Here is a 19,343-nt window from a genome sequence, read left to right as displayed (position 1 = left end):
TGTGAAATGGGGGAGATAAAGCCCTGTCTCAGTTTTGCTGAGAAAATTAATGTGATGAGACACCTCGAATCCTAGCACTGTGCCTCACACGCAGTTTCCTTGTCCCCCTTTATTTCTTTAAAAAGGTAGACAACTAAAGCAACTGTATCTTGTGTCTTAATATGTTATTTCATTATAAAAGTTATGTAGGTCTTTTATTGAAAGTTGGAAGCCAGATCTTTGTTGATTCAATACTTTGTTGATGTAACATTTAGCTTAAATAAGATGTAGTATTTGTTAATAGTTGATCTCCTGTTATTTTAAATTGACATATCCTCTGTAAGTCATGAAATGACAGTTACTGAAATGTCCCCTTTAGAGCTGATTTGTCAGCTGTGTGATGTGGGCTATGGTGTGGTGACGACAGCTGCTTACACTCGCTTCTGAAGCCCACAGAGGAGTTGAGTTTAGATCAGAGGCATCAGTGAGTGCCCAGAACAGCATTTACCTGCTTTCGGTTTTGTGAAGTAATTATTTCAGGAGTGAAAGCACAGGGCCAGTTGTTAACTGAATGCTTCAGACAAGCCATTTAAAATGTTTTCAACTTTTATAACCTTCCTCTATAAGTCGTATTATATATTCAGTGGTCCCCTGTCCCCAGTGTTTTGGTGGATTATTTTGATACTTTTTATTTTTGGAGCCATTTTTTAAATGTAACTCGGGTGGTACTTTGGCATTCTTTCTAAAAGACCTTTTTCTTATGATGTTTATTTAGGGGGAAAAAATCAAGATAAAGGAAACTAAAGTTAATTCCGCCATCTCTTAACACTGTAACTACTGTTAACTTGGTTTGGATCCTTCTAGGTGCTTTTCTCTGAGTCTGTACACTTCTAGAATGAGCTTAGGAAACACGTGTTGCCAACACGTTAGGCATTTTAAACAGTGTCTGGGCCTGCCTAGAGATAACTGGCTGAGAGGGCGGGAGGCTTCGAAGGTTTGGGTTCAAATCCATCCCCACTCTGGTTCCTCCTCGTGGCTGTACCATTGTCAGGAATCACCAGAGGCTCCATCAGAGGGACCCCTGGACTCCAGATTACAGAAGCAGAGAGAGAAAACCTGTGATTGGAAGATTCCCCCCACCCCCGTTAAGACCTCAGGGTATGTGTAATGAGGTGGCCAGTTTGTTCACTTAGCCAGCATGCATTGGTTGAACACTTAGTGTATACCTAGCACTGTGCTTGGCCCCATGTGTATTCCTGGACAGGTCAGGCACAGTTCTTGCCCTCAAGGAGTTAGCAGTCTGGTGGAAACTACCCCGGAACTGGTGAAGGAGCGTTCTAGTAGAGGCGTAAGCACAGTGCGGTATTGGGGCAGCTAAGAAAGCCTTCCTGAGGAAGTGGTATCTGGGCTTAGCCTTGATGGATGAATAAATAACTTCTCAGGGGCAGAGAAAGGAGGGCAGAGGCAGTCAGGGGCTTGTGGCCGTGTGTTGGGGAAATAGGTGATCTCGTGGATTTGGGAGGCAGGGTGCTTGGGAAGGGGTGATAGGACACGGTGCAGCCTTGATGACCATGCAAAGAAGTGGCGCTTGAACTAGTTATGTAGGTCTTGGGGAGCTGTGGAAAGGTCTCGTGGAGAGGATGTGGTGACAGGTCGTGGTCAGGCTTGCACTGAGGAAGATGAGCTTGAGCTGGGGAGGGATGCGAGGCAGGTGTGGTCATGGGCCCATCGTTTTATGGTCTTCTGACAGGGCTTCCTGCTTCCTGTTTGCCCCACAACGGTCTGGGCATCCTCAGAAAGAAGCCAGAGGAATCTTTAAAACTTGAAAATATTTTATAGACCTCTCTACTCAGAATCCTCCAATGGCTTCTACTCTCCCTCAAAGTAATGCCAAAGTTCTTATGTCGCCTACCAGGTCCTGGCTCAGTTCGCTGCCTCTCTTCCCCTCCCCAGTTCGCTGCAGCCACACTGGCCTCCGGGCTGTCCTGCCTCTGGCCTTTGCACTGGCCGTTTCCTCTTCCTGGAATTGTCTTGCTTGTCCTCGCCACCTTCTCTCTGAGGAGACAGGCTTTTTCTGACCATCCTTATCCTTTCCCCCTGTACTGTGCTTTATATTTTGTCTAAGCGCTTATCCACCGTATGATAATAGACCACATAACTTTATTCTTGGTTGTTTGTTTTAAATGCTGCTCAGTTTAAAGTAGGTGCTTGATACGTGTTGAATTAGGTCTCTTCATCTGTCTTGCTGGGGGAAAACAGGGCCCACTCCAGCCAGGGATGGTACAGGATTAAAGTGCGGGTGCGTCCGTGCGGGTGCGATTTATCTGAAAGGGAGTGAAAGATAAAAGCCTCTCGTGGTGGGGGGGATGGGATTTGGAAACCAATTCAGGGAGATTCGAAGGAGGTGAGCTACAGATACAAGTACACTGGGGTGTTTTTTAACGTTCAGGACATTGGAGACTGTAGTGGTGTCTAAGAGGGTCCAGGGGACAGGGGTGTGGGGGGAGGAAAGACCCAGCAATAGGCTTGAGCCCAGAACCGCAGAGAACACCCATTTTGGGGGATGGGGCCAGGAGCAAAGGCTGCCAAGATGTGAGAGAAGCAGGAAAAGAATCAGGGTTGGGGGTGTTCTTGAACTTGGGGTGGAGGTAGAGGTGGTGGCCTGCAGTGTTAGGGCCCCAGGAAGTCAGAGAGGCTGAGGACTGAAAATTCTAGAGGATGAAGGGGATTGGGAAGCTCAACACATGACAAGGGGGCATGACAAGGAATGGAACCTTTCCAAGAAGTTGGCAGAGAAGGGAAAAAGGAGCCTGTGCCTAGAGCTACTCGAGAGGAGGAGGGGAGCTTTGAGGTGGAGGAGAAAGTGGAGACCCCTCTTGATACAGGACCCCAGGGGACCAGCAAGGGCTGTCACAGGGGACTGTAATCTTGTCGGGGCTGCGGAGTGACTTACTGAAGAGAGGAGACTGGTCCATGTGGAGAACTGGAAGTAGATTGTGGTCCCAGAGCTGAAATCAAATATCTTTGTAACCATGGCAACCCCCTTAGCTTCTGTTCCTTCCCCCAACCCCTCAAAAAAATAGGAAAAAAAACCCTGCACAGCCAACTTCACACATTGATTGTTTGAATCCAGTGCCGTTGTGAATGTGAAAGTGTTAACACTCCAGTAAGGTTGTTTCCATGGACAAACTTGCAAAGGCTTATAATTTATGCTTCAGAATTTTGTCGTTCTTTCTTTTCTGTGAAAAGCACTTAACATCCAAATGATTCTCTGAAGTGATTCTTTTTTGAGTCCTGATCAGGGAGTAACAACAATTGTGTTTAAAAACAAAAACAAAACCTTCAAGTCTGGCTCTCGATTATTCAGTGGGAAGTCTGGTGATGTTTTTAGAATCAAATATATTTATCTAGCATTGAAAGGGTCAAAGTGGATTTGTTACAGATACCATTCTTTCTAAATATTTAACATTTGGAATTAATGAAATGTATTTTACATTTGTTATTTTATGGCTGATTTGACGCTTGTTTATAAGGAACTTATGTAGCTTTTATTCTTTGAGTAAATGAGATGCAGTCCTTTTCTTCTCCCTTCACCACATAAGGAATTATTTTCTTCAAATGAACTTAAAATATCTCTCATGAATACTCCTATTTTTAACTGAATGTTTCTCTCTTGAATTTTTTTCCTCAAGATTCTGATGGATCCTTTTTAAAAAAACACAGCTCTTCATAATGGAAAATTTCAAACAAATATAGATAGAGTGGTATAATGAAGTCTCAGGTATTCATCACCAGGGTCAGCATGATGGCCTCTCTTTTTCGTCCCTGCCCCACTCATGATTAGGGGGCTGTGTGGGCACCACCCACAGTGGGAGAACAAGTCCGCACTGGACCTCTGGGTGTGGGAGTCATCCGTGTGGATACAGCAGGAGCTGTGGGAGGGATTGGACCCCCAGGAGGAGGGAGGAGTGGGCAGAACGAGACACAGGGATTGCTACTGTCCCTCATGTTTCCAAGTAGGTGAGAGCCTATGACATTTGAAGGTGACATTCACAGACATACTGAAAATTAGATGATTTAGACTACTTGGTAAACGGGGCCCAATTTCTAAGCTGCTCAGTAGTGTGCCCATATATTGAGCAAACAACATGTTCTCTCTTATTTTGGCAACATCAATTTTTCTTGGCAGCTGGCCAGAGAAAGTGATGTTACTGTTTCATCTCTTTAAATATGTAGATGTAAGTCTTGATTGAACAACCACCCCCTCCCCCTGCCCTTACTGGAATATTTGGATAAAAGACCAAAATTACACTGTTCTGAGGATCTGTATTTTAAATCCATAGGATTTATTTTGATATTTAAAAAAAACAACTTAAAAACAACAATTCTCAAGCGCCTATGTTGAAATTTAACCTTTGAGAAAGGGAGAAGAGGCAGGAAAGAGATGTAGGAGCTGGGAGAGAGAGGGAGCCATCTTGCTTGTTTGGTACCCTGTTCTCAAGTTGCCACCCCAGGGTCAGTTGCCACTGGAAAGGTTGTCTTTTGGGAGGAGGATGGTCCCTGACTCTGGAGAAGAGGGGAGTCCGGTTTATCTTTATTTTTATTTTATTATTATTTTTTTTGCAGATGAAGATTTGCCCTGAGCCAACATCCATTGCCAATCTTCCTCTTTTTACTTGAGGTAGATTTACACTGAGCTTACATCTGTGCCAGTCTTCCTCCGCTTTGTATGTGGGTCACTACCACAGAATGGCCACCGACAAGTAGTGTAGGTCTGTACCCGGGAACCGAACATGGGGTGCCGAAGTAGAGTGTGCTGAACTTAAGCACTAAGCCAAGGGGCTGGCCTAGGGGGAGCCTAGTTTAATTGGATACTCAGTATGTGTGATGAACAGTGCCTGGCACTCAGTGGTCAGTGTGCTTTAACCTCACGGTTACAGTACCTGTAGGGTGGTGGGGTGCCTCTGTCCTGCCTCCCTCTGGGTTGAGGAGAGTGGGATCTCAGCTCACCTGAACCATTCGGACTTTACTGGGGGTGGGGATGGGTTGTAGGTAACTAGCTCTTGGTACTCCTTTTGAGAGGCTCCAGTTTGGGGGGAATTCCAAGTGCAGGGAGGGAGGATGAAATACAGTGCACTGAGGGAATCGAGGATGTCCTCATGAAGGAGGAGGCAGTGCGATTTGAAGCTGGGCCTTCAAGGATAGGGTAGGATTGAGAAGCAAGAAAATGGACATTTCAGGCTGGAAGAAGCCAGAATGAGCAAAGGTATGGGTAGGGACAGTAGCAGTTGCTCTTAAGGGGTGCTGGTGCCCAGGGGCCTCTAGGTGGGGATTTTGAGGGTATACCCTCATACCAGGATCTAGGATCAGGTCTTTGTGAGAGTGCTTAATGAGGATGGAGATGCCTGCCTCCCCTCCACCCTGGCCAGCCACTCAGCTCCATGCCTGTCTTCAAGCTTGGCAGCGTCTGGGATGGACTTGCAGGCTGGGAGCGGCCCATCTGGGTTCTCAGTTCCTGCCCCCTCCACTCTCCCTCCTGGGAACTTGAGACAAGTTTCTGGAAGCAGTTCACTTATCTGTAAAATAAGGATACCTCAGTAACCACTTTGCAGGTCTGTGTATCCAGCTGGGCCCTTGGCATGCTTCCCAGCACAAGAACAAGCCCTCAGTGAATGGGTGGAGCTGGCGGGCACTTCTTAAATTTGTCTTCTTGTAAGAAGTGTCCTTGGTACCTCCACCCCATTGCTTCATTTCTTGTCTTTTTTCCCTTCCCCCAAGGTGTCAGACCTGTTGATTCCTTTTATTTTAATACGACATATTTAAATCTCTGTACAACTTTCTGTGATTTTCATGCATATTTTTAGAAGAGTGAGTCAGGCAGTTATCTTAAGGCTTCCCCTCCAAGAGACTCCAAAACGGTAAGACAGGAGTCCTGGAGTCCTACTGTGGCTGGAACCTTAGGCTTCTTGGCGTCCCCTTCACGTGAAGGGCAAGGGCTCTTTAAGAAAACACATCACTGGAAAACTTCATCCTAACAACCAAGAAATTGAGACTTTCCAATTTATTAAATCATTTAAACACGATGGTTGTCATTGGTATTAATTAAAATTTTTCTTTTCTTTCTTTCTTTTTTTTTTTTTTTTTGCAGGGAGATTAGCCCTGAGCTAACTACTGCCAATCCTCCTCTTTTGCTGAGGAAGACTGGCCCTGAGCTCACATCCGTGCCCATCTTCCTCTACTTTACACGTGGGACGCCTACCACAGCATGGCTTGCCAAGTGGTGCCATGTCTGCACCCGGGATCCGAACCGGTGAACCCCGGGCCACCGGAGCGGAACGTGCGCACTTAACTGCTGCGCCGCCGGGCCTGCCCTAATTAAAATATTAAAGTTACGAAGGAAGGCTATTTTTAATATTATATATGCAATCCTAACTTTGCAGCATGTTCAAACATTGTTTTCCTGATTTGGGGAAGTTATAGTTTTATTTTGGAAGGGAGACAGCTGTAAACTTTTATTTTTCAGGAAACTGATGGAGATGCTCTGAAACTCTACATTTCATGGGGACGAGAATTGCCAAATGTAATTTAATAAAATCGGGAAGGGCACTGGTTGTTTTGAGAGAGTTTGTGTGTAGCGCACCTGTTGGCCATGGCATAGATGATTATCTATGCCAGGGAAAATGGCAGATTGAATTTGGCTGCCCAAGTGCTTATCACTAAAGTGACTGTTTTAAAATCTAAAACACCTACTTCTGTTTGTGGTCAATTATCACAACCCATGGAATTAAGAGGTGGGGAATGGTGTAATTTTGAGAATCAATCTTAAAACTTTGAGAAGAGTCAATTTAATTTCGTTAATTAGTCTTTAATTGAATTGTTATGCATTTTACTGTGTAAAATGACAGTAATCTCTTTTCCTATGCCTGTATGAAAATATTCTTTCTTAATTGATTTCACCAGCTTTTCTGTATATAGACACAATTGTCTGTAGACACAAGTAGCCCACATAGCAGATGCCAAATTACCTCCTCCCCTCCCCATCTCTGTACGCCAAGATTGCCAAGCCATGGCTGATGGCCTTCTTACTTCCAGAAGCATTTACGCAGGCTCAGTTTGATAACTTAGTTTATATAACGGGATTCTGGGTTTAGTCCAGTACTGTAACTTATGCTTGTGCATTTTTATTAATTTTTAATTGCCTTCTTCCTCTCCTTCCCCATCCCTTGGGCCTCTGTTTGTTTACAGTTATTTAATCCTATGAGGCTGTTTCCTGACATGTTTCTAGGTGAGGTACTCCCTTGAAATGACACCAGGTAATGCTGTCCTGATGGCTGATGACTGAGGGGAAAGCACAGAAAGTGGAAAAGGCTTATGAAGAGGAGTGGCCAGGACTGGCAAATAGATAGCCAGAGATCAGGGAGGGTATTCCAGCGGGGCCGGGAGAAGGGGGTGCCTGGAAATGTAGGGCTGGTGGGTGAAATTATTCACCAGTGCTTTGTGTAGAGCATTGTTGAAGACTCTTGATCAAAAATATAAAAAATTCTCCTTAGCCCTTGTTTCTTTACTGCCCCTCCCCTTTGATGTCAATAAATTGGGTTGCAGACACTAGCGATACAGAAGTGGATATGGCCTAGTCTCCACCCTTGAGGCCCACACCTTCCTGTGAGGGAGTCCAGACTTGTTAACACCAAGGTGTAATAAGTGGATAGGTGTTGTAACAGCAAGGGGAAGTAATAAAAACACACCTAGTGGGAGGGCTTAGGGAAGGCACCACATGAGGTGGGAGTGGGGCAGTTGACCTTTTTGTTTTTTGTATTGCTGCCCCAGATTGAAGCTGTAGACTTTGTCACATAATAATCCTCACTGCTGGACTCGCTGTCCTGGACTCCTCCCTGTGTCCTGGTTCTCTTCCCTACGGGTGACCCTAGGGAGCCTTTGCCTCCCTCTGCCTCAGCCTCCTCTTCTGTAAATGAGGTGGTTGGAGTAGATGAGCAGTAAGGCCCTGGAAAAGAAATTCTTGTAGCTTCTTCCTGGTAATTAAATTGGGGTGTGATCTGTGTGTAGATGCGCGTGCATGTTTTGGAGAAAACAAGTAAAAGGGTGAGATGGTGGCCAACACTTGTTCTTCGATCACCGTTTCTGACACAGCGGATGTCCCTTCCTCTTAGAGCCAGGAGAGCCGGGTTCTAGGCCAGCTCTGCACTAGCCTGCAGCAGATCGGGGGACTGTGCAGGGTCTCCTTCACTTCCCGCTGTGGTGCTGGAGGGGAGGGGGGAGTGAAGGGGCAGCATTTCTCTTTGTAAACAGCTCTGACAAAAGCGTTTGTCTGGGTGGGTGTGTGATTTGGCCAGTTCATGCCCCTGCCAAGCTCTCATTCTCATCCCTGCTAGGAATGGATAAATACCCAGCACGCGTCTCCAGGGACGCCCCCACGGTAGGGAAGGTGCCTGCCTTACCTGACCAGGACCTCTGGGCGCCTTAGACCAGTGAACAGTTCCCAGCTGGCCATTTTGTCTACGTTATTCCTTTCTCATACTGGTTTTTAAAAAAAATCTCAACCCCCTGGCTGTCCTTGAAATTTTATCTCTTCGGTATCCACAAATGCAGCTTTATTTAGGGATTTTTGAAATCCTCTTTGAACCGCAGTGTTGTGTGGCAGAAAGTGTAAGAGCTTAGACTTGGGATTGGGGTCCAGGGTCCAACTGCTGGCCCCACCGGATTAGCTCTGTGACCGCAGACTGGTTGCTTCACGTTTTTGAGCTTGTTGCAAAGCTTAGAAGAGTTGACAACATCCTGACATAGAAAAATGGGCAAAGGGCATGAGGAATAGGAAAACCAGGGAGGAAGCATATGAAGAGATGGTGTAAATTAAAATAGGGAGATGTCATATTTTTGTAGAGATTAGAAAGAAGGACAATGTCCACAGTCAGTGTGGATAGCTCTGTGCTCTTGGGTATACAGTGAGAGGATCAATCAGTCTGGCCTTTCTTTTTGGGGGAGAGGAGGGGAATAATTTGATTTATTCTAAATGACTTTAAAAATGTGTGTTCTCTTTGGGGCTGGCTCAGTGGCCGTAGCGGTTAAGTTTGTGCACTGCACTTCAGCATTTGCCAGGATTCGCCAGTTTGGATCCTGGGCATGGACCTATGCACTGCTTATCAAGCCATGCTTTGGGGGACATCCCACATATAAAATAGAGGAAGCTGGGCATGGATATTAGCTCAGGCCTAATCTTCTCAAAAACAAAACAAAAAATGTGTGTTCCCTTTGTACTTTTTTCCAAAGGAAATCATAAGACATTGAAAAAAGATGCACGTATGAGGTTGTTCATCAATTTTGTTTTGATTATAGGGAAAATCAGAAACAACTCAGTGGGTTAGGGATTGGTAAGCCAGACCAGCCAGGTACGTGCATTCTGCCAGGTGCATTCGAGATCTCATGATAGAAGACAAACTTCTCTGATAGATCACGCTCTCTTCCCCCTGTGAACTGAGTATGCTTTACAGAAATTGAACCTCAGCGAACACGAAAGCCAACTATATTTGTAATCAACATGGACATCTAATTTGGAGTTCTTCATTTTTCTCTTACTTTGTATTCCTGTGTCGTTTACTTTTTCTTTTCTTCTCCTCTCCCTTCTCTCCTGCAGCACCCTGACTCCCTGTGTGTGTGGCTCCTTATGCACCTTCATTCCTTTTGCATGTCCACCTAGCAGTCTTGGCTCTCTTCTCTTCTCTCCTTTCCACTCGGCCCTGGGCCCACAAGCTCCTACCTACTCTTTCCTCTCAAAACCCATCTGCCTGCAGACTGGCTGTCAGTCTCTGCCTGCAGAAACCCTGTGTCCCTACCCCGTCTCTGGCCTACCCTGCTTCTCCCCACAATTTTTTTTCTTTTTTTTTAAGATTGGCACCTGAGCTAATATCTGTTGCCAATCTTTTTTTCTTCTCCTTCTTCTACCCAAAGCCCCCCAGTACATAGGTGTATATTCTAGTTGGGGGTCCCTCTAGTTGTGGCATGTGGGATGCCGCCTCAGCACGGCCTGATGAGCGGTGCCATGTCCACGCCCGGGATCCGAACCGGCGAAACCCTGGGCCACTGAAGCAGAGTGCGCGAACTTAACCACTCGACCACGGGCCTGGGCCCTCCCCACATTTCTGAAATCTACCCTGTTTCAAGGCCCGCTCAGGTCCTGCCTTGTCCTCTGCTCTTGACTAATGGACTGTCATTTTTTTGTTGCCTATCTGCCAATTCACTGTACAGGACCAGTGTTTTATACCCTTTTCCCCTATCTCCAGACTCAAATAAAAATGTTTGTGGTTGGAGATGACTTTGGGTTGGTGATATAGACATCTACAACTTGTGCTAGTTTTGACTATTGCTTCTCAGCTCCAAATGCATCCTTTGTTGCTTGGTCTGTGGAAATGGATCAGAGCCCTTCAAATATTTTTCCTTTGACTTCAGTAAGTTGAAGGCTCTGGAGAGGACCTTGCAGGAGAAAGATATTTTCCCTCCTGATTCCTGGAGTCTGTGCATTGAGTGTGTGTGTCTCTAGGCTCCTAGAGAGCCTGCGCTTTTTCCTGTACTCCTAGGTGCCTGCAGGGCACAGCTTCTCCAGCATTTGTCTGCTCTGTGCTTTCTCCCGCTCTGGTAGCAGTGGTGGAACAAGGAGCCTGTACCCAGCCCAGGTCACTGCTTCTCTGCACCCTCTCCTCAGCCCCCGTGTGTGCACACCGGGGGCCCCATGGTCCTGGCCATCTAGTGAACTGGTCGCCCAATCTTTGTCCTGAGCAGTGGCCCTGAGCTTCTCCCATCTATGCCATACATTGACTGACATGCTAGGCTCCTGCAGAAAGAGGCCTCCGGCCCCAGTTCCCAGTGCCAGCAGCGCCCTGACTCCGTGTGCGTGTGTATGTGTGACTCCCTCTGCACCCTCATTCCGTTTGCACGTCCACCTAGTAGTCTTGACTCACCTGCATACTCCAGGTTTGTTTTCTGTAGGCCTCCTGATGAGGACACTGTGTCTTCCAGCCTTTGTGCCTGCAGTGTTGCCCCACTCCTTCTACAAGCCCATCCACCCCCCAGCCTTGCTTGCCGGCACCCGAGAGGGTTGTTCCTGCTTTCCTGGTGACTGGACCACGTCTGGCTTGGGCACCCTGGAACGTTGCTGCCATCCATACCCTCTTTGACAAGCTCTGCACCCCCTTTCCACATTTGTCCTTTTTGGGTACTTTTCACCTGCCACAGAGCACCTATAGAGTTACTCCGTCTTTATAGTTCCTCAGTTATCGTAGTCTCTCTATTAAACTTCCCTGCTTAAATTACTGTATGGTGTCTGCCTCCTGGTTGGACCCAGACTGAAATACAACCCTTGTAACCCAACCAAGCAAACAGGAGGAGGAATCAGAGAGAAATCTTCTAGGGATTTCTCTGAGGGCTCATTGAGAGCCTGCGAGACTATACTTGTTTGTACATAGGTCCTAGAGCTTGGAGTAGAAACATTTACCAAGCCGTAGCCATGTACAGGCTCTTGACAAGGCCTTCCAGAACATGTTAAGCTCCCCAAGAAGTAACTACCTACATTGTGTTGAGGCATTTCTTTTGTAAAATGATTTCCCACCTTAGGTAAGTGGATGCCCACGTTTTAAGTCTAGGGGCCTGCCTTCCTTTAGGCACGTTTACTTTGTCCCTCTGCTGTCATGGCCTCGGTGGGAGTAACGTTGCTGGAGGTCCTCCCCTACCAGGAAGGAGGTGTGGAGGCTCCCCTATTTGGGGATAGGATAGAGGAGGGGTGGCTTGGGTCTGCTACAACAGGAGGGATGGAGCTGTCACCTGGCAGCACTGCTGAATCCCACACCCCCACAGGGCGTGCGCAGTCAAAGCGCACCCACGTGTATGCTGTGTTGGTGGACCTGGGGCTGTTTGTGGGAAGTGAGTCAGTTTTTCTCTTCAGATCTTGCCCCTCCCCTCCCAGGTCTAATACAGACTCACTACTTCTGAAACTTATCTCTCCAAACTCTAGAAAATCCTTTAAATTTTTTCTGTTATGCTTTAGTACTTAAAAAAGTGAGATAGATTTATAATGCAAATACATTGCATTTACCAGCACACAAAGAAGTGATTTTCCAGTGTCATCTCTTTGGAGAAAGGGTGTGTATGTTTAATTAATCCAATTCCTATTGAATACCTCACTGTATCCAATAAACTTGACCAGACACCCAGAATATCTATTTATTCAGCAAATGGTGAATGGCTCCCAGGTGCCATGTGCTGGGGTAACATGCACAGTGAGAGGACTTTGATTGTGGAAGATGCCCAGGTTTAGGCCAACCTGATCAAGAGTGGGTGCTCTCACTCTCGGGAGGTGGGTGCTTCAGCCAGGAGGTGACACTTGGGCTAATTTGGAAGGAGTAGAAGCTCTCCAGGAAGGCATAGCGGAAGGAAGGCACTCTGCAGATGGCAGAGAGAAGCTGGGATTTGCGGAACAGAAACGTGTGCTGTGGTTAGAGGTTAAAGTGTTAATGGGGTGTGCACCCAGGTGCCTGGGCAGTTGATCCATTCCAAATGGGGATCTGGGAAGAGGGACTCCACGAGGCATTTAGAAGCTGGTAACGGGAGTTAGCTGGATCGACTTGTGATCTCCTTTTGGTGGTGATGCGTAAGGCAGGGGATAAATGGGTTTCTAAAAAGAGTAAATTTATAAAAGAAACAATGAATGTCAAAACTTGAGGAGAAATATACTTTCATTTGGTATTTGTTGGAGGAATCAGAACTTCTGAAGGAGAACTATTGAATGCCCATTGTGTGGTAGACAACAAACTAGTGTGGTAGATTATATGGTTCTCATTTTACAAATGAGGAAAATGAGGCTCAGAGAGGTCAAGTAACTTGCCTGAGGTTACACAGCTAGTAGGTAGCATAACCAGAATTTAACTCTGGGCTGTCTGACTCCAGATGCCAGGTTGACTTTCCAAAGTGAAATGGATCTGGGACATCTCCACCTGAAACACCTACCAGCCTTGTTTTAGAATTACATAATCTTTACACTGAGGATCTAAAACACTTGTCAGTTTTCCTATAGGCAGAGGCAAGATGGCCTGGTGGGAGGGTAAATTCCCTGTCATTGTTTGCTAAATTTTCTTCTTTCCTTCTCCCTTTTCTGAAAGTTCCATACGTGTTTATTTGAAGAATAAACTTAGTAATCCGTTTTATCTTAAATGATAAATACCATTTGAGAAAATCAGCCACACTGAGCTTTGGAGGAATTGTAATCAATGGGGACCAGAACATGTCCTGCCAAACACTTTGATTTATAATGTCGCCTGTGGGCATGTGTAGGTGAATAGATTCATTATTTGTACTTTTCCCTTTTAATTTTGAACATGAAGCGTACTGCTAATGACCATGAGCCACATTCCTTGAATTTTGCTGGTAGTTGTTCCGTGACTTACAGACCAGAAAGCAGAGTCAGACACATGTTCTCAGGGCATGCCAGCCGCTAGGTGAGGTGGTGGGGCTGCCCTGGGGCTCCCCTGCCCCAGCCCTGGCGAGACCCCAGGCCGGGCTTGTTGCTCCTGCTAAGGAACAACTCTAGGTATGGCCAGCTCTTCTGGTCCTGCTGGGCTGCTTCACTCACACGCTTAGCACCCACCTTCTGCCTGAGTGCTGGGAGCTGTTCTCTCCCCCAGAACCACTTAGCTGTAAACCGTCCCTGTCTCTGTTTATCTGAGCAGAACCTAGAAAGGGCTGGCAAGGGCCAGGCAACAGATGGGAGCAGCCTGGGAGGAAAGGATTTAGGAAAGCTGTTCTCTTGAGGCTCGTGGAGGGTGGGGGAGAGCAGGGGCCAGGCAGAATGATGTACAAGTTCTCCAGAGAGTAAACATGCTTCCCCCACCCCCATGATGTGGCGATGGCTTGGGCTTTTTCTCCGAGGATTTGTATGTCTGGTTTGTGCAGGAAGCAGGACCCCTGGACACGGAGGCTGCTAGCTCAGACTCCTGCAGTGAACCAGGAGCTTGGATTTCCAACCTCCTTGCCTCAGCCTGGCCAGATGGCGGTGGCTGGTCATTTTGTTTCATGATTACAAGAAGGCCTTGCCTTTCTTTTATCCTTAAGCTTGGTACTAGGGGAGAGGGTAGGACAGTCTCAGGAACAGGTTTTTGAGTCAGGCCTCAGTGTGGTTGCTGCCTGTGTTCCCTGGCTAGCTGTTGGGGGCCACCTACCTAACTTGCTCAAGCCCCTTGGGTGGGAGGTGTCAACCCCTGACTCAGTTTTGTGAGAATGGGTCCTCATGGCCGTCAATGGCAATATTAAAATGTCTTCTTGCCAGCGCCTTGCTTCCGTGTATATAGGCCTTTCAGAGCTGGAGGGGACCTTTCGGGGTCATCCACGTCGGTGGTTGCCAATCTGGGGTCCCTGAATGAGACACTGGGGTTGTCTGGACTGCACACTGGGGGATGAAATGAGCTGTGTGAGGTGTTTTGCCCAGACTTTGGCCTCTAGAGTAATCATTCAGTAAACGGTACTGCTGATAGCACCCTGCCTCCCGTATCTGACTTTGCTTCACGGTAGTTTATGGGTTAAAATATATAAACATGAAGCTTTGAAGTACTTAGTGGTTTTTTTAAGAAGATTAATTAAGCATTGAAAATAAGACTGGTGTCCCTTATTTAGTTCCTTTGGTCATAACCCGAGCGGCAGCATTCACTTGCATCATGGTTTAAAACTCAGACTCTGGAGGTGAACTCGTGGGTCTGAATCCTGGCTCTCTCTGCCTTTTACCAGCTATGTGACCTTGGGCAAGTTAAATCACCTCTCTGAGTATCTGCCTCCTAGGATTGCTGATGCCCAAGGGGTACCTAAGTAATTATTAAAATAAAGCAGATATGTTCATGTTTTACTATTAATTTTAGGAGTCATTTCTGGTAGATGGCTTCAGCGCCAGCCCAAGGAAAGGTGTGCAGGCCATCTGGGGATGGGTGTTGAGTTGGAGCCTAGGCTGAACACTGTGGGCTCCAGAACAGTGATGGAGTGTGGAAGTGAGGCCATGACACAGGCTAGGATGTGGGCTGCAGAAATGGGAACCCAGCGTCAGGGATTTTGTGCGTGTGCTCCCCGTCCCCATCCCGGGCAGATGTGTGCGTTCGAGGCTGTCCGAGGGGAGAGATGGTGTGGCAGCATTAAAAAATATTAAAATAGCCTGTAATCCTAGCACCCTGATTAAACCAGTTTTGTTTCAGGGTGGTGTTTCATCTGGATTTTCACATAGTTTAAGCATAGCATCTGTACTATTTCGTAATCCATTTTCAGCTAACAAGTATATTTTTCATGCCTCTGCCTTTCATGTATCTAAATATTGCAAAATGAAGGAAGTTGTTTTTCGAAAACCGTTCAGTCCGTTGGGGAGACTGTTCCCGAGTGCAAGGTAGAAAGCAAGGTGCTTCTGTCTGCATAGGAGAGTTCTCCCCATTTCTCTTACTCACAGTGAGAATTCTGGGTTTCCCAGCGAGGGCTGTATAGCTTCTGCCCCAGCTTTGGGATAAGTTTTCTTACTCAAATTCTTTTTAAGCAATATAACTTCCTGCTCAAGAAAGGACATGGAATTGGTTTTATGTCTGTAATGGGAATATTTAGTCAGATAGTCAGAGGACTTCTTCCCACAAATATTTTTATGGTAGTCACTGTTTTATCCTCCTTTCCATGAACTTCCCGTTTGTTATAAGAGTCGGCCAAAAGCAGAGTTCTCATGCAAGGGACTATGCAAGGTCACAAATGAAAGATGGCTTTTAAATTCGATGGCAATGTATAATTGAGAAGCTTGGTTTCCCCACCGGTCCTTCTCAGGTTGGTTTGGAAGAAATGCCCTTTAGTGGTAAGAGTTAGCCCAAGCTATGTGTTTGGGAATTTGGACAAGGAAGGCTGGCCCCTTCTTACAAGGGGGTCTGGGAGCTTCTAGGTGCTCCCGTTTTCCTTTCTTTGGAGAGTCTTGGGGACGATCAGATGTGCCATCATGACCCCATGCCTTGGGTCTTGTCAGTCTTGAGCCAGCCCTTCAGACTGGACCAGGTTACAAGAATGTGGCCATGCCTTGTAGAAAAGGGGATCCAAAGAGCCCTAGATTGGGAGCCAGAAGGCTGTCATCTCAGCCTTGTCACTTAACTCTTATGTCGCATTTAAGCAGCTCAGTTAACCTTCTCTGAGCGTCCACTTCTCACTGGTAAAGGTGCTGTCCTCTCAGCTTCCCTCAGGGAGTGCAAATGAGAAACAGGCAGGAAAACGCTCTGCAGAGTGGAATCCTGGAGCAAACACAGGGTGAGGATGGTGTTCCTTTGAGAGCCACTAAGCCCTGTATTGGCCAAGCTTGATGGGAGGTCTTGATCATGGAAATAAAAGCCTGAATTGCAGTGGATGAAGTTGAAAATCTTGGCCGGGGTCGGCAAGCCTAATGTATTCCTCACAGTATCCCCAAAAGGAAGATTGGTGCTTTCGTGATAGAAGCGTCAGACCGTCACTTCAGATGCTTCTCGCTGGCCTCCAGATATCCCTGGCCAAGAATAGTCTACTGATACCTGTATTCCTTTCCTGAGTTGAAAATTTCTGCCAAGTCATTAGCTGTTCCGAGCGTGTGCTGCTTTTTCCTGACCACCCTTCCGAATCTTTTTCCTCGTCGTAATCTTTCTCCATTTACCCTCACACTTTTCCTTGTTGCCCTTCTTTCAGCCTGTTCACATGAAGGGCCCAAGACTTAGCGATCAGAGATGCTGGCTCAAGTGCTATTTTAGCTTTAGGCAAATTATCCCAGTTTAGAGAGAATTGCTTGTGTTTGAACAGTGTTTTGTCTCAAATCTGGAAGCCAAAAAAAAAAAGGTTAAAACTATGATTTTTTTTCTAAAAAGATGATTAACTATATCAGATACCCGTGCAAATGCATTCTAATTGTCCATTTGAGCTCTCAGGCCCTTGCGAGTAAGGCCATAGCAAAGAGGTTTAGGTTGCCAAAGATGTGCTGGACTCAGACCTGGAGTTTGCTTGTAAGGTTTGCCCAAAAGTTTGTTTGAGAGGAGCTGGCCTAAGGAGGGTGTGGATCCTAGACTTAGGTGTGGACGTTTTGAATTATTCAGGTTGTGTGTGACTTGGGGCCCTTTAAAACGGTAATAAAGGTGTAAGAAATGTCTTGTGTTTTTTTACTACCTTCTTTGGAGGAAGTTTAAGGCCCTTTGTTGGTAGCTCGGTGGTGGGATTCTTGGGAGGTGGAGGTGGGTATTGCTTGAGAAGTGAGGGCAGAAATGAGTTGGCAATGGGAGGCTGCTTACTTGGGTGAGCTGAGGTGCCCACAGAACTTTGTCATCCGCCATGTTCTCTAGATGTGCAAAAGCTTTGGGGAGCGGGAGCGTGGGGTAGGAGCTGGTTTTTTTGAAAGCACCTTTTACCTATATGTCCGTAACCAAAGCTATTTAGCATTGGTAAATACAAGCAACTAGGTTAGGATCTACTTGACAGATTTTAAGAGACATAAAATAGCTTGTGAATTCCCAATGATCAAACGGGGCTGTCCAACATATAATAACTTCACAGCATTCTCAGTATGACAAATACTTCTACCTTGGGACAGTTTGTTAGAACTCAGTAAAATTAAAAATCCTCTTATATTTAAAAAAAGTAAATACTACCCTTGATTAAAATAGTCACACGACTTTCTTCTAAAGGTCAGAGAAGAGCAGCTACCATTTGACATGGTGGCCTTGGAACCCCATTGCCTTAGCTGGGATTCCAGTTCTGCCCTTAATACAGTTGCTTCTTTAAATCTGTTTCCTCAGGTAGAAATGGGAATAAATACAGCAGTACATAGGTCATAGGCTCACTGCATCAAGTGAGATAGAGCACAGCACCTGGGACACAATACTTCTTTGGGATTCTTTTCTAAGGATAAATTCTCAGGTTATAATTAACCTAAGAAGAAAATTGTTTGGGCCAGCCCTTGGCCAAGTGGTTGGGTTCGCTCGCTCTGCTTAGGCAGCCCAGGGTTTCGCCAGTTCGGATCCTGGGCGTGGCCATCGCACCCCTCATCGGGCCATCCTGGGGTGGTGTCCCACATGCCACAACTAAAAGTGCACAACTATGTACCGGGGGGCTTTGGGAGAAAAAGGAAAAATAAAATCGTTAAAAGAAAATAGGAGATTGTGTATTGCCATTCCACTTTTTTGGATTATCTTTTAATGTCAAGCTTATCTAAATGGTTGTTCTTCTGCAGGTCATCCGTCTCAGTAGTGTCAGCATTCTGGAGTTAAATCCCCAGCAAACCATTTCATTACTCTTTCTTTGTTTTTCTGTTGCCCACAGCCTGAAATCTATTGTTGGCCTTTGATATTTCAATAAAATGTCATTTTCATTTCTCTCTTCCTTTTTGCTATAAACAGCAGAGATCTTTTGTATACAATTTGACTTTTGACAAATGTATACACCCATGAAACCCTCATCCAGATCAAGACATAGGTAGTACATTTCTTTATCCTAGAAAGTTTCTTTCTGCCTCTCTCCAGTCAAAACCTAAACTAGGGGCCGGCCTGGTGGCGCACAGTTAAGTTCGCACGTTTCACTTCGGAGGCCCAGAGTCCGCGGGTTCGGATGCCGGGTGCGGACATGGCACCACTCATCAAGCCATGCTGTGGCAGGTGTCCCACATATAAAGTAGAGGAAGATGGGCACGGATGTTAGCTCAGGGCTAGTCTTCCTCAGCAAAAAGAGGAGGATTGGCAGCAGATGTTAGCCCAGGGCTGTGATCTTCCTTGGGTGGGGGGGTGGGGGGGGGGCGGGGGGAACACCTAACCTAAATGGAATTTGAGGTCTTGCGCTCACAAAGTATTATTGATGATAGTAGCAGCAGTTCTTTTTAAGCTGAGAGTTGTTCCATTATATGAATATACCACGATATGGTAATGCGTTCTTCTGTTAGTGATATTTAGGTTGTTCTCAGTTTTTGGCTATTAGGATAAAGCTAGTATGAGTCTTTTCATTTTATCTCTCTGAACTCAGTGTGGTTAAGTCCTTGTAAGCAGGGAAATTGAACACCTGTGAGGTTATTTAGTCAATGCATATCTCTGCCCTTGGGTGTCTAAAACAGTGTTATCAGTCTGTTGCATACTGCTTGCTGTGGGCCAGCCACTGTTTTAAAAGCTTTATAAATTAAATCATGTAGCCCTCACAGCCATCCTATGAAGTGAGTTACTATCCCCGTTTCATAGATGGAGAAGGCGAGACTGCGGTTTTACAGCTTGCCCAAGGGCACTGAGCTAGAATGGCAGGGCCATGATTTGAACCTAAACAGTGCAAATCTAGAATCTGATCTAAACCACTATTCCAGGAGAGAG

The 19,343-nt window shown here is 46.2% G+C and overlaps 1 protein-coding gene across 2 annotated transcripts in view; it reads left to right on the top strand.

The window, feature by feature from the left end:
• Window positions 1-19,343, top strand: part of COMMD1 (copper metabolism domain containing 1) — a 226,624-nt gene that overhangs the window by 204,772 nt on the left and 2,509 nt on the right. The gene's annotated exons all lie outside the window — the stretch shown is intronic.

The sequence above is a fragment of the Equus przewalskii genome, chromosome 14 (genome assembly GCF_037783145.1).
Source record: "Equus przewalskii isolate Varuska chromosome 14, EquPr2, whole genome shotgun sequence".
Lineage (NCBI taxonomy): Eukaryota > Metazoa > Chordata > Mammalia > Perissodactyla > Equidae > Equus > Equus przewalskii.
Note: the sequence above shows the minus strand (reverse complement) of the source record. Positions and strands in the feature narration are given on the sequence as shown.